The 16,256-nt window shown below is 37.3% G+C and overlaps 1 long non-coding RNA gene across 4 annotated transcripts in view; it reads left to right on the top strand.

Moving 5' to 3' along the window:
• The window catches only part of LOC116586343, a 205,727-nt gene that overhangs the window by 172,916 nt on the left and 16,555 nt on the right, over positions 1 to 16,256 (top strand). For 2 of the 4 annotated variants that reach the window (XR_004283992.1, XR_004283989.1), the window contains 2 exons: positions 3,078 to 3,225; positions 4,664 to 4,901. This is a non-coding gene — a long non-coding RNA (uncharacterized LOC116586343). Of the gene's footprint in view, positions 1 to 1,970; positions 2,097 to 3,077; positions 3,226 to 4,663; positions 4,902 to 16,256 lie in introns of those variants that run through there. The other 2 variants (XR_004283990.1, XR_004283991.1) reach the window with 2 other exon arrangements.

Here is a 16,256-nt window from a genome sequence, read left to right as displayed (position 1 = left end):
TTCCAGGTCTCACATTAGGTCTTTAATCTATTTGCATTTCTTTTGGGGGAAGTATCTTTTTTTTTTTTGAAATTAAGACCTCAGTGTGATTTTATTTATTTATTTATTTATTTTTTTCCAGTATAACAGTATTCATTATTTTTGCACCACACCCCGTGCTCCATGCAATCCATGCCCTCTATAATACCCACCACCTGGTACCCCAACCTCCCACCCCCGTCCCTTCAAAACCCTCATGGGAACTTAGAGTGGAGAAGGGAGTTGGGGGAAATTGGAAGGGGAGGTGAACCATGAGAGACTATGGACTCTGAAGTATCTTTAAATCTGTACAAGAGTACCATTGCTTGTTAAGCCCTGTGCCCACCTCCTGAGAGGCTTTTTCTAAGTTATTTTAAGATTCTGTATAGGCCAGTGCAGGCCATGGGTGGACTTAACACAAGCCCAGTAAATCCTAGTTACTATAACTATTACTGACACCAAATATTGACCATCCTCAGAGAATATCTCAGAACAAATAAGATACTAAGTATGAACGGCTGTAAGTTGATGGAAACATTGAGCATGCAACCAAAGGAAGTCATTGTAATGTAATTAAACATTCTCTCATTGATCTTATTTGTATTGTTCATGTGTATATTGTTCATATATATATTATTCAGCAGAAATAATTCCTTGGTATAGTTGACCTTGTGCAAACCTTAAAAGCAGAAATCTTCCTTTAAAAGAAAGGCTCTGCCTTATTTTCACTTTGAAACATAATATGTCTGACTTAGTTATCCACCATGTTACATAGTATAGTCCTATAGGGCTCTTTGTAGAGTAAGGATGAGACATAGTACATATTTATTTTAGAGGTAGCATGATGTTTTATTCAGAGACAAACAAGGGGAGGGGGGAGTCCTTTCCTCCCCATTGTCAGTGCTGTACAATGAAATTCTCAGATATGACATCATCAGTTTCTGTTTTCACAATGAGGAATCTTAGTCTATAGAGCTGGTCTGGGGAGAATGAGGAGCATATGCAACCAGTAGCAGAAAAGGTGAGTTTAGCATTTAAAATTTTTAAACTCTACAGAGCTATTACTTTTTTTAAAAAGTATCCAGTTGTAATAAACTCTGAGAACTGTAGAATCTTTTTGTGAGAACAAAGGGGTGCTTCAAGTGGTAGGTTTAAAAAAAAGCAAGGTATTCAGTGTGCTCTAACTTATAATAGGTGATTATAATAAAAATATGGAATACTGTATTCCCACATGAGGCTTTGTTTTAGCTTCAAAGAAATTAAAGTATCAAGCAGATTTAAAGAAATGCCTAAAGTTAATTGTTTGTGAACATTTCTAGGAAAATGGTACCACTTTCAGAGTAGCTAAAGAAAAGAGATACAAATATTTGATCTTCAAAAAGTGCTGTAAGACATTCAGGGTAACATACACTTTCAGAGTCAAGGATTTGGGGAAACGTTGAGGGACTGACTACAAAGCTGCAAGACAGGTACAGATGAAGCACGCATCAGGGGATAGAGACTTCAAGTTTACTGTTCACAGTATGTACGTGACTTAAAGAATATGGACCCCCATTCTATGTGCATGCCGTTTGTGAAGAAAACTCAGGAAAGAAACACTAATATCAAGAGTATAAGTTCCTCCAAGTTATTGAACAACAGATGCCAGTGCTTTCTGCAAATTGCACAAGGGTTTCTATTTACTGTATCCTAGGAGCATCACAGAAAGGCCACAGGTAGGTCACCTTTGGGAAATATCAGTACCTGTACCAGGAATGTATTTTTCATAAATACAGAGAAGAAAAAGATTATATCAATGATATGTTAGTAATTAAAATATCCACCAGTAAAATATATCCATGTAATTCATAGAGCAATAAAGCATAGCCACAAACTAACATATGAATTAGATGTTCCATCTTACTCACTAAAGAGATGTAAGATTTAAGGACTTTTTTTTCCCTATGAAATAGGCTCCAGACTTCTTAAACCTGTCAAAGTTGGATGAAACTGCTGAAGCTATTGCGAGCCCAGCAAGCTGCATACACACCACTGGCAGGATTAAAATTCCACTCTGTCTCTCCGAAAGGCATTTCGTAGTATGTAAACATAGCTGTAACTCTAGTCCAGAAGGTTCATTTCTAGTAATTGGTCCTAAGAAAATATTCAGAACTAACAGAAGCGTGAAATGTACATATAACCATTGTTCGTTACTGTGTTGTTTATCATGGCCAAATATCAAATCAAGTAAAATATCCATCTACAGTGAATTGTAAAAAATAAAATATAGTTTGTAATATAATACAATATGATGCAGACACTAAAACAAATCATGGTTTAAAGACTGTAGAAGAGAGACTTGTCCACTTCATAATGTGAACCCTTGGCAGGATACAAAGCTGAATGTAGGGGCGTCTGGGTGGCTCAGTGGGTTAAGCGTCTGCCTTTGGCCTAGGTCATGATTTCAGCATCCTGGGATCAAGGGCCATACTGGGCTCTCTGCTCAGCAGAGAGCCTGTTTCCCCCGCCCCCCCCCCCACCGCTTATTTGTGATCTCGGTCTGTGTAATAACTAAATAAAAATATTTAAAAAAAAAAACGCTAAATGTACATTAAGATTTTAAGCAGGTGAGTGGGGATATAATGCTTATGTCTGTCTCCGTATGTATCTAGGAGGTAATGCTGTTAAGAGTTAACAGTGATTAGCTCTGCATGGTGGAATTAAAATTATTTTTTAATGGAGAAAACATGCAACTATCCTATATGTCCATTGAAATAGTATGAAATATTCCTAATTTGGCAGTGAATGTATTTGCTTAAACACTTGTGACTACATCAACTGCTTGAGCTGAGGAAATGCAGTCACTCTAGCTCTAAGCCACTTGAATGGATTTGAAGAAACATTGGTGACCTAATAAACAAAAAAGGTGTAGCGGGAACCAAAGTGGAAAATCAGGGTCCTAGACACAACCTTATAGCATGTCCTCTCTAATGGGACACATGAAGCCAACCTCAACCAAAAAACATTAAAAACTGTGGGAGGCTAACCCTGACTAAAAAGATTCGAATGTCTCACTACAGAGTCAGAAGCAGAAAATGAGGAGCCATGTTCTTCTTGACCTCTAGGTGAAAAGGAGAGCCATTTCTTTTTCCTCATTTGAGCACAACAGAACTCCCCTGTACATCTGCCACGAATACATCCGCTTCAAGCCACAGAAACTTCAAGAAGGTAATGGCTTAAGGTTTTATTTTCTTTGCAGAACATGTCCAGCAGCCCATGGTGGGTCTTGTAGCTCCACGGTCTCAAGTACCTGGGCTCCTTCTTCCCTTCTGGTTCAGTCATTTTAGCAGATAGCTCTCACCCTTGTTCTTCTTGCTCAGTGGTTGCAAGATGGCTCTATCCAAGCAGAAAGGGCAAAGGGAGACGGGAGAAGGGCAAGAGTCATGTGAAAGGAAGCTGCCACCTTCAAGAGCTTTCCCACGTAACAAGAAATATAAATCCTTATTGGTTAAGGATTACTGGATTTTCTGTTCTGCATTGCCACTAAATGCTTCTCTGATTACATAGTTGATGTCCAAAAGGGCCTTTCTGAGAATTCTCAACTAAGCCCTCCTGAGAGAACAGAGTCTAGCAAAGATTATGCAATATCATGTGGTTATTGCAAGGACTGTCCACTTTTTCTTTTTAACCTGGACTCTGCTTGGGGTTGAATGCTGGCTGTTACCCTTACTATTAAATGATTTTGGACAATTTTTTTGACTTATCTAGAAACTTCCTCATCTATAAAATGGGAAACACAGTACTTCTACCTTACATGGTTTTTATGAGCCTTAAATGAAATTATGAATGTATCACATTCAGCTGGTGTGCCGATTTAAATTATTGATAGCTGATTTATAAACTAATTTTAATAGTTATCCCAGTTCTCTATTCTGTAAGACACCCAGTGTTTAAGGAATCACAGGTATCCTGGTATTAAGCACAGAATGAAAAAAATCTATTTTGGTTTTCTATGAAAGAGTATTTTTAATACTTTATATTTGGAAGCTTCATCTTTTAAAATTCTGCCTCCTCCAAACCTTATTCACCTGGAAAATTGGTTTTGCCTTTCTCACCTTGAAAATAAATCTTGGTGTCCCCGTATTTCCATGTATCCATTTCTACCTCATCTTCTTTACCTTTAGCTATATTATTCAACAATAAATTATTTAGTCAACAATATTCATTGATCATCTATTTTCAGCAAAGTTTTAAAGGAGCTAAGGGGGAAAAAAAAACAAAACTAGAAGCATTTTCATTCTTCCCTGAGAAAGAAACCAGAATTCAGTAGATGACTCTTCTGTCAACAGAGGTTGGCAGTCTGACAGCTGACATTCCAGGAGTCTGAAGATTTTGAGACCAGATAGTTTTATAATTTATAAATTTGTGGAATTTTAGAGTGATGTACATTGCATACACTATATATTGCATGTAGCTCATCAGAGATCTGGGGCATTGCCTTATAATTACCATATTACTACAGTAAAATGTATTAATAGTCACCCTAAGAAGAATCAGTGCTATAAAAAGACTCACATTAATTGAAGTCAACTGTTGCTACTAAATAATTCAGACCAAGTGAGGTTTTGTCACCAAATGAGTCACAAAAATCTTTTCACTTTTTCAGGATTTTTGAATTTCAGAATTGAAGAAAAGGCATCATAGACTTTCTGTGAAATGTCATGCAATCTAGTTAGACAAACAAGCCTGAATGGCTTCTCTCTCAATAGCCTTTTGATTATATAAACGAATCAAAAAACAGACATGTATGTTCTCAGACCCCTTTCCAAACTGTAGAGAATAAACCAGAAAGATCTTTAGAGCTATCCAGTATTCTGTCCCGTGATTTCAAATTTCAACTTTGGAAAATCCCAGCTACCACAGATTGGAGGGAAAGCCTGTGCTTTTTTAGGAGGAGAATGTGTAAATAAATGGGACAGAGATCCTAGTCTTAGTATTGTAGAAGAAGTCAAAGAAATATTTTTTCTTTCTTATTTATGGTTTTGAGATTGTGGCTTCTTTGAGTAGAGCAGTTGGCTGTGGAAGCCTGAAGTTCTTTTACATGAGAGATATGTGTCTATTCTAAGTCAGACTTAAGTAAGTAAAGCATTTGGGTAAAAATATGTGACATCGGACTTCTCCTGTGAGAATATCATAAAAGAGGGATAAAGCTTCATTGGCCATCTGAGAGGAAAGGGATATGGAATAAGGGAAGAAGAGAGCATTAAGAAAGACCCAGCGATACCAGTGATGTCTTCATAATCACCTTCAGCCAACACAGTTGAAGGCAGGATCATCATGCTTTTGAAGGAGCATTCCTTCCACCCAACATAGTGAGTTATTATTAATGTATCTGTCCCCTCACATACTCCCGGAAGTAGTTTTTCTACATTTCTGTAGTTATAGTTTTAATCCGGAATAATGAGGACCGCTGCACAAGTTGCCTCTGAAAGAGATCCAGTTGCACAGATAGAGCGATCCATTATTCCATCTATTAACTCTTAACTACATTGACCTTTTTCAAGGTTGTGACAAAAATAAATAAATAAAAAGAGCAGAATAAGTTCATGACCAGAGAATGTCAGTACTAGCTAGTGTCTTTCTCAGAATTTCCCAAATAGTACCTCTATAAATAGTCACCCTCTACCCAGCAGAATTTGATTTGGAAATTAACAGCTGCCTCAGTGAAGAATTTTAGCCCCACAGGAAAAAAAAGTTTTATTAGAGAAGCAGCTGTTAATTGCACTACTGCATTTCCCAAATGTCAGACTGCTTCTGAACCACAAGAGACTGTTCTTTCTTGTATACAAAATGGCCATTCCAAAAGGAGAACATTACATCCTTAAGGTGATTTCAGTGTTGTTTTAAAATACAGTCTCATCATGTAAGTCAGTAGAACTACAAGGCCAGCTCCCTGCTGCAGTGACTTGTCTTCAGTGCTCTCAGAGTACTAGTGCTAGGTTTCTTCTATTAGTGAATCCACACACGGCACTTTCCTTTTCTTTCCTGCGGTTTTGCCCACCCATGGAAGTGGAGACAGCACACGGGTCCTAAGTACTTCCTAAGCCATTACAGGTGTCTGGGCGAGAGGCTGCCTTTCTTTTAATGGTAGAAACTGTGGGAAAGCCATCACCACAAGGTTGTTATTCATTCTCTGTAGGGAATTCAACATTTAAATGTTTCAGTTTTATTGAAAATGTGTCTTTTTATTGAGAGATTTTAATTGCTTTTTAGAAGAGGTTGAATAAACCACTCAATTTTTGTTTGTGCGAATGTTTCTTCTTTTTCTCTCTGTGCCTCAGAGTTTAGGGTTTGCTCCATTGTAAATTGCTATTCATATCAAATAATAAATGATGAAAAAATAGGAATGGGATACATTAATACACTCTTTTAATAAACATGTGGTGAGAATCTCTTATGTGGCTGATGCTGTTTTAAACTTCTAGAGTTTTATGTCTAGCAAGAGAGCTAATCCACATTCATAAATGGCTACAATGTAAAATTTTATGTAAGAAGTTTCAAAAAACAGGAATATAAGGAGGGTTTAGAGAAGTGACTGGCACAATAATGAAAGCAGTCAAGAAAAACGTGATGTATTTTGTCTCTTGTCAAATTGGAACACTTTCTCTGTTCTCTGTGTAGTTCCTCTGCATCATAGGGACTAAAAGGCTGGGAGCAACATTTCCATGAAACCCTTGTTAGTTACATTTTGGGAAAGATTCTGTCAGTGAGAGTCTTACACAGAACTTGGAGGCAAAGGAGACACAAAACCATATTATTGTTCCTTTGACAGCAGTAATCCGATGTGTGAGCTACAGCATAGTTGAGGGCTTTTTGTGACTTTTGGCATTTTCCTACTTGCATGCTCAAGGTAGCTGTGAACATCGATGGCAATTTCCCATAGTTGTTTGAACTTTCTGATTCTGTGAATGTCAGTGGCAAACCTAAGAACTAGCAGAGGCTTCCCTGACCTTTGTTTTCAACAGTCCTTTCAAGCACCTGTATCCTTGTGTTAAATCCTTTCCTACATGCACTTCCCACACATGGTCCCCAAGCTGACTTTGTGGCATTGAGGAGGCTTGAGTATGGGAGGCTGAGTGGGAGGTAACCAGGCTTGTCTCGAGGTTGGTGTGAGTACCACTTCACCATTTCACCGTCATTGGTATCACCAGCATCATTGCCAGTATTTACAGGGTGCTTGCTGTGGGCCAGGTACTCTTCTAAGTATGTATTAATTCAATCCTTAAAATGACTAATCTAGCTGATATCATTGTAAAAATGAAGATATTAATGTCAAGAGGGGCTAATTAAACTTGCCTAAGGTCATGGAACTACAAAGTGGTGAAACCAGATTTCATCATGTTTGGAGAGTAAAGGGTACATATTAAAAAAAAAATTAAAGATATGGCCAAAGAAATTAAGCCAAAGCATTGATAGATGGTCTTGAATAGTGTAAGTTACTAATTTGTTAAAACTTCTTATTTTAAAATATTTATAAACTCACAGGAGGTTGGAAAAAGGCAACAGAGAGGTCCTATGTACCTTTTCCCCATTGTCCCTGAGTAATGACATCTTACATAACTATAGTACAATATCAAGCAGGATATTAACATGAGTATGATACTATAAACTAGGCTACAGATCATATTCTGATATCACCAGTTTTTATATGTGCTTTTGTGTGTATGTGTGTGTGTATGTGTGATCAAATAAACTACAGTGTTTGAGCTTAAGAACTTCATAATTTTAATAGACCCTAACATATTTTCAAAAAGAAAAAGCTTTGCTTGATATAAACTCAGTGTGAGTAAATAATATAATGTGATCCCTGAGAATGGCCTTAGGCTGTTTTAATAGAAATGCAGTGCCCAGACCCTCAGTGGTAAGAGCTCTGTTGTGCTATAAGTTGCTTAGACCCCATCTGGGCACCTGGTGGTTGTGCTCGCCCACCCTAGAAGAGACAAGACAAACTTGGCCTCCAGAGAGAGGCAAAAGGATATTGCAAAGTGACAAAGAAGGGTCTGAAGCCATTGCCATTCAGAGGAGGATGGAGAGTATAGGCACTATTTATCCACGAGCAGAACTGATCTAGGCGAATGTGGTGTCAAGTTGCTCATCGAAGCCCGTGTCTCACTTATACACATGACACTCAGTTAAGCAAAGTACCCACTGAAGCAGGAACATCCATACCTTTCTCATTTGGGAAGACCTCTTGTCAGAAAGACTTCCCTGATTTTTATTAATCCTTTCTTGAATATACAGAGCATTTACCAAATGACCCACCTAATTTAGCCTATTGGTTATCAAAGTGGTTATCAAAGTGTGATCCAGAATCAGCACCCTCAGAAATCCCTGGAAATTTGGTTGAAGTACAAATTCTTGAACATCTCAGACTCACTGTGTCAGGAACTCTGAGGGTAGGACCCAGAAATCTTTACTGTAACAAGCCATCCATCAGGTAAGCTAACACATACTAAGGCTCCAAATCTGTAGTGTTACCCTTAATACCTCGGGCCTTATTGTACTGAATGTGAGTATCTTCTCTGCCCAACCATTGCTCTGTGAGGGAAGGTTCTAGGTCTTCTTCTGTATCTCTCTAGTTGTGACCAGAGCAAAACTAAGCAGACTAAGATTGATCTAGGAGACTTAGTCTATTTTGTTTGGAGAATTGGGTCTTTATGATGTATATCTGGCGTCAACATCTATCCTAGAATGAGAGCTTTCTTTGATTTTCTAGGATTTGATGTAGTTCACTATCAAAGCCAATATTATTAAAATTATGATATAGATCAACAACTGTCAGTGTTGTGGATACATTTTTTTAGTGCCAAAATAAGAGCACAGACTTTGACTTTCCCTTAGTGGTATCCTACCACATAGACTCGGCATCAGCACATACCCTCTGCTGAATAGCTGAGCTAAGGCCATGGCTAAAAGAAAGCTAATATATCTTTACCATGCATCTCTGTTATCTGGCTTCCATATCAAAGCTCTGGGTGGAGAGTACGTATTGGACCCTTTCATCCCAGGAAAAATATCAGAGCTAAATTCTTCCATCAGAAGACATCAGTTATTGTCAAGGAAGTATCACATAATCAAGAAATATGCATTAAATAAACATGGACCCAGCTATTAAAAAATTACTTTAGGGACATCAGAGTGCTTCTGAGATTTGTTCAAGAGAAAATTCTTGTGCCTTCCATATCTCCCCTGAATCCACTGACTAATGAGCAGTGAGGATCAGGTACCCAGGATAGGTGATTCTGAGTATGATTCCAAGTTTCCTGAGGGAACTCCTGGACTTTTTTTTTACTGCCTAACGGGGCAAGGATAGTAGTTCTCAGCAATATTGTGTATTTGAGAATCACCTGGTTGAGACTCTCAACCTTCTGTGTATTTGGGAACATATTTAAATGTACCTGGGTCTCTCTTTAAAAATTCTGATTTAGTGTATCTGAAGTGAAGCTGGGAAATCTAAGTTTTTAACAAGTACTCATAGAGACTGATTTGGAAGGTCTGTGGAACATACCTAAACAAATTACCAGAAAAATCTCCCTTAGGGTATTTGCATAGCCTGAGACCCCATTGAAGCAGAGGTCTGTTCTCTTCCTCCTCCCATTTTTCAGAGCTCTATTAGTGGTAATGCATGTGCTGCATGTGTGTGTGTACACACACACACATATATATATGTATATCACATATATATGTATATATAAATTTATAAATACATATCTATTTATGTATCAGAGCACCTGGGTGGCTCAGTTAGTTAAGTGTCTGACTCTTGATCTCTGCTCAGGTCACAGTCTCAGGGTCCTCGGAAAGAGCCCCATGGTGAGTCTGCTTGAGGGTTCCTCTCTCTTTCCCTCTGCCCCTCTGCCGGCTCAAGCTCTCTCTCTTTCTAGAATGAATAAATAAACCTTTAAAAATAAATGAGTAAATATACATTATTCACATATTATTTGTTCCTTTGACAAATGTTATTGTGCAAGGTCCTGTACGGCTCTTGGGATACAGGGGAAAACAAGAGTAATAGTTCCACTATTCAGAGAAAGACCCATATTAAGCGTATCAACATCAAGCAGATGAGTACTACAGTAGGAATACAGTGATCTGAAGAAAGAGAGTAGAACTAACCTAATAGCCAGAGTTGAGGAGCCAGGGATTAGGAAAGGCTGACACTTAATGGCACTTAAATAAAGATTTCACTCTCAGTGAGGGTCGTTTGAAGCTATGCAGAAAATTACATCACTATTAGTTTCATCCTTTGGAAATAGCAGCTGAAACAATGAAAGTTCTTTTCCATCAATTGGCTAAATAAAATAATTTTATAAAACATAAAACCTTTTTAAAATGTGCATGTAAACATATATTTGTTAAAGAGTAAAAACTGTGAATAGAAAAATAGCTGGAAATGCATGCTGAAACAAAGTTTTGATATTTGGATTTTGTGATTGCTGGTGATTTCTATTTTGTCTTTGCATTTGTGTGCATTTTCCAAATCGTCTATATAATAAACTGCTATTACTTTTGTAATAAAAATATTATTAGAAACAAACTAAGGCAGCCTCTACAGTAATAATGAAAAGCATTCATATAATGTAATTTTGGAAAATACATTGAGCTAAAATACATTTATTAAGCATCTCTTATGTTTATACTAAAATTCCTAGAACCACAGCCTATAGATCTTCCACTTGTTAGTTGTGTAATGTTGGACAAATTATAGATGTCTGTCCCTCAGTGTATTCTGTAAAGGAGTTCATTTGCATCCATTTGGTTTTTGTGATAATTAAATGAATAATGCATGTTAAATGCTTAGAACAGAACTTGGCACTCAGCAAGCCCTCAATAAATGTTAGCAATTACTGTTGTTACTGTTATTATATAAGGAATTATTATCTTTTCCCCATTTGTGAGTCACCAGACTCTGCTGGAATATGATCAGAGATCAGGAGCCCATTGCTTCCTAAGACGGCCTCTTAGATTATTGAACAGCTCTACTTACTGAAAAGCTCTGCTCCATGGTGAGCCAAAATATGCTTCTCTGGAATTTCCATCCATTGGACACTCTTCTTTCTATTAGAGCACTATAGAAAATGATGCCTTCTCTTCTACCCAGAGTCCCTCCATGTATGCAGATTGCTGCCATTCCTTCTCTCAAGCTTCTCTTCTGTTTGGTAGATGGTTCCTCAGATGACATAACAAGGGCAGCTCTATGTGCCTTGCACTTTATAAAGCTCTATCACATACCTTATGTGAGTCTCTCAGTACACAGCATAATATGACCCCCATCATCATTTTAAGGGTCAGTCAGTTCAAGTTTGGAGAAATCATTGGCTCGTGCATGATCACAGCTAGTCAGTACTAGGACTGGGAATGATACACAGGCTGCCTCTCAAACCCAGATGTCCGAGCTCCTTTCCTCCATACCGTGCCCATTTTAAAACACCATATTTAAGTGCAACACTGCAGTTGCACACTGAAGGACTCTCCAGTATCTTCATCTGCATCCTTTTATTACTGTAACTTGAGTTTGAAAGTCTACAACTTCCAACCACAGGGAACTATAATAGAAGGAATCAGTTATGCATGTGAAAGAAAAGCTGAGAAGTCAGGGGGTACAGAGACCACCAAGGGGATAGCAGAAAAGGAAGCTGTTACCACTCCTCAGACACTGAAATGTCTCCCAGGAGCCATGTCCACACAGCGGAAGCTGGGAATTGAGACCCAGCATCAGCTGTCTGTGGGAAGAAGAGTCACAAGATACAGGAAAGGGGGAAGGAGGGGGAAAAATACTCCTGATCCTCTTCTTTTCCTGCTTCCAGTTCTTAGAGCTTGGCATTGGGTGAACATAACCAGAAGCCAGGGTCCAGGGCAGCCATGGAAATGCTGTTCCTGAATTCCAGAGCTGAGGTGGGGAAGAGTGAGGAATGGTTCTGAGAGCAGCCTAGCTATGGGAGGCACACATCACCCTTTTCATTCACATTGAGTGCATGGACAGGGCAGTCCCAGGTCATTTTTTACATGAATGTAATAGACTAGTTTGTTTTGTTTTGTCTAGCTTTAATTTGGCAAATGGCTTTCTGAATGTAATTACTTAATAATGTCTTTGCTTTCATCTTGCTTCATTTTGTCTTTTGACATTTGGTCAGGCATTTAGATGCTATAAACCTCTCGTCTACCTAGCCTTGTGTAATATAGAAATTAAAAAAAGTTTTATATACCTATATTCAAGTTACTATTAAATATTTTGGATAAGGCAGGACTGAGTCTTGAGATCAGTAGCTACAGAGAGACAAGGCCGGGGCACGTGAGACACCCACCTCAGGCACAAAATTTAAAGTTGTGCCCCAAAACTCAGTAATCAAGATGAACAATATTTTGATGCAGTTTTTTTAAAAATCAAAATAATGCAAAATTCCAGGGTAAACACATACCAAAATTATATATAAAGACAAAATCCAGAGATGGTTAACATTTATCAGTTTATCAGTTTTCATGGCCAGCTTCAAATTCTTCTTTCTATGTTCTAACCTAACCCATCCATTTTATCTATTACCAGAGAATAAGGTAAAACACTTTGTTAAATACCTTTCAAATATTTTGATACATTATGTACTAAAATCTAATGTACTGATTTACAAACAGTATAGAGAAAAGAAAAAAAGTCTGATCTGAAGCTTATATTAGCTAGGGGAATATCACTCCCTAAAACCATTTTATAATAAATGTATTCCCAACTCAACATCACTTTGTGCCCCATCCCCAAAGTGTGGCTTCTTGAGAAGAGGGAAAGTGTAGGAGGTAGAAGTGAAAAGGGACAGTGGTCTTCATTGCTTGTGGCTAAAATATTTTGCAAACTTGATCAGTGTATGTTCTTGTAAAGATATGGCGCTTCTTCCAAGGTCATGGAAGGGGCCCTTGCAAGTGAGGCTTTATTAATTTCATAGTAAATCCAACTCTACATTTAGACAAAATTTTTAATAAAGTTTTCTTCATGTCATATATTTCAAGTAGCACCTTAAATTGTGCATTATTACACAGATCTGATTTCTTTCTAGACCAGATCATAACTTCCGAACAAAATCTCTTCTATATGCATAAGTACTGGAGCATGTACTATACATGTACTATACAGTACATACTGGAGCATGTACTATACCTATTCTATATGCATGACTGGAGCACATGGCTTTGAAAGTGCTCACTAATCTTAAAAGCATAGTCCATTTTGTAAAATGAAAGTTATTTAAAAAATAATTCAGAACAAAGGTGACTGTCAATTTCCCCAACATAGGTTTTATAAAAAGAAGTCTAAATATAAAGTATATTTTTTAAATAAAATGTCTCCTTCACAAAAATGCTGTCTCAATTAGAAGAGCTAATTCACAGTCAGATTTTGTTTTTCCCCCCTAACAAAGACAGTTATCCTGGTGTATTTTAACCAAGAAACCAACCAGCAAAGAGAAAGGTAACTGAGCATTAAGTCTTCCAAAGAGGATCATGTCTAAAAATAAGCCCATCTGTGGATAAGATTAGTGATTGTAAAGAAATTATTTTAAAATGCTAATATGAATGCTATAAACTCGAATCCCTGTCTTATGTTTAATACTTTAAAATTCCCTTCTGAAAATAGTGGCATTGTTTTTTAAATCAGTGGAAAACAGGATGACCACTTCTTCACAATGAACCTCATAGGCCGTGCATTAGGATATATAATAGTGTGGTAATAAAATCTGAACAAAATGATTGATGTGTAAGAAAGGTATTTTCAGTCTTTAATCTTAGAGATGATAATTACCTGTTTTAGAACAAAAGACACAGCCTGATTCAGCTAATCTAAATATATTTCCTTATCACTAGTTAAAACCACCCACAAATAAGAGACAGATCTTCTTTGCTCACATCATAATAACTTCCCAGATCTCCTTAAATGTGTAAAACTGCCAGTTGACTCTAATAAAATACAATCAGCATAATTTCCCATGGCTTGATATTTAAATACTGAATTTGATTATTTAATTGATGCTGATTTCTGAATCTCAGTGTTTAAAAGCCAATTTGAAAAATTAAGTCTTTTTTTTTAAAAGATTTTATTTATTTATTTGACAGAGAGAGACACAGAGAGAGGGAACACAAGCAGGGGGAGTGGGAGAGGGAGAAGCAGGCTTCCTGATGAGCAAGAAGCTCGATGTGGGGCTCAATGCAGGGCTCAATGTGGGGCTTGATCCCAGGACCCTGGGATCATAACCCTGAGCCAAAGGTAGACGCTTACCGACTGAGCCACCCATGTGCCCCCCAAAATTAAGCCTTCGTGGATTGCACCTAAAATCCACAGTAAAAAATGAAATAGTGTAAACCTTTGTTGTTCTATTAATAGTGTGGTGTTATTTTGACAACAGTCTAATTTTTGTCAGTAGCATATAAACAATATTTTCATTGTTATTTATTCTAATAAATGTTACCTATTTTTAGATTTATTGTACAGTTCTTGATTTGGTAGTATTATGTCCATTATGCTATCTTCTTAATTATTTTCAGAAACATAGTTTCAATCTTAACAAGATTAAGTATAAATAAAATTTGATTTCATTCCTTTTTCATGGAACTGTAATTGCCAACCAGTGAATATCAGTAGTTGTTTTGCAGCTAAACCCTCACTGTAGCAAAAGTTGGAGAAAATATAAAATACACTGAGTTTTGGTATTTGCAAAAACCATCCAGTGGTTTCAGCTGACCCAAATGGAGGGAAAATAGGCATTGTACAAATGTATTTGTAACAGCTTGATTCCATGTGGTCTTGTTTGTGCAAAGGAGGTCAAGAAGAGCCCTAACAACCCACTCAGTTCAGCATTCATATTGTGATAATGAACTAGTCCTCGGCTGTAAGATATTCAATTGCTTGTGGATAGAACAAAATTTATATTAGCATATTCATCATTATACTTTGAAATAAGTTTTGGCACTCATTACTCATGAATAAAAGAACGTCAGGGCCATGAAATCCTCTGAGGCAATTTTCATAACACAAGGGTTTATTTTTTCAACCAAAACCTTCCACGACTAAGGCACTTTTTGGAAATTGAACTTAATGCTTCAAAGTGCCTATGTGAAAAAAGGATGAAATTTAATTTTTGAAGGTTGGGGTTTTTTTATTTCATAGATTTCCCCTTGAGAAGATGCAGCAGATGCAATTCAGAGTATAAAAAATAGCTCCCTGTTTTATGATGATGGAAGTGTCTAGATTCTCATTCTGACCACAATTCATAGTTCCTCCTCTGTATGGAAAAGAATCAGTTATCAAACCTGACTTGAGCATGAGGTAGTCTCTCATCTCCTGTGATGCAAATTAGTTTATCAGAAATGTTTGTTTTTAGAAATAAAATAGGGTCCTCTGTGTTGTACTGACTATGCCTCATTATTACTTATTGAGCCCTTTGAATTTCAGAGTATTTCAGTGAGTTTTAGTAGTCATTTCTCATTGTTCCCCCTTGCAGCTGTATAATTACTATTGTTTGATAAAGAAAATCATGAACAGAGATACTAAGGTTATGGTTAACATTGTGCCAAAAATAGCCATTTCATTCCACTAGTGCAGCTAATCAAGTCATGGAGGAAAATATAGCAGCTCGATCATGACATTTGGCACTATTGGGACAATTAAGAAAATAAAAATAAATACATACTTTTATAAAGATATTTTAAATAAATTGACTGTGGTCATCATAGATAGAAATTTGTTACAAAACTTAGACCCAGCACCTGCCCAACATCTGTGAATTAAGTCATGGAGATGAGAGGATGGGAAGGCTACCCCCTAGTCCCACCCCCTGAAGATATAAACAATTTCCATCACGTGCATACCAGAACACTTCCATAAAAGAGGTGTTCCTGTGTTCACTTGAAATTAGTTTTTCTCATTTTTCTTTTTCACATTAAGAATTAGATTGCCCCACAGTGTGAATATTTTGAAAAAAAAATGATAGCTGATATTTACCAAGTCGTGGCTGTATGCCAGTCACTATCATGGATTATTTTTGCTTGATCTTCAGAAAGTTAATGGGCCTGTGACTCAGATTTTATGCCTACTTTAGAGGGACTGTGATAAAGGCTCAGAGAGGGGCACCTGGATGGCTCAGTCATTGGGCAGCTGCCTTCCGCTTAGGTCATGATCCCAGAGTCCTGGGATTGAGTCTTAAATCTGGCTCCCTGCTCAG

Source organism: Mustela erminea, chromosome 3 (assembly GCF_009829155.1).
Source record: "Mustela erminea isolate mMusErm1 chromosome 3, mMusErm1.Pri, whole genome shotgun sequence".
In the NCBI taxonomy this organism is placed as follows: domain Eukaryota; kingdom Metazoa; phylum Chordata; class Mammalia; order Carnivora; family Mustelidae; genus Mustela; species Mustela erminea.
Note: the sequence above shows the minus strand (reverse complement) of the source record. Positions and strands in the feature narration are given on the sequence as shown.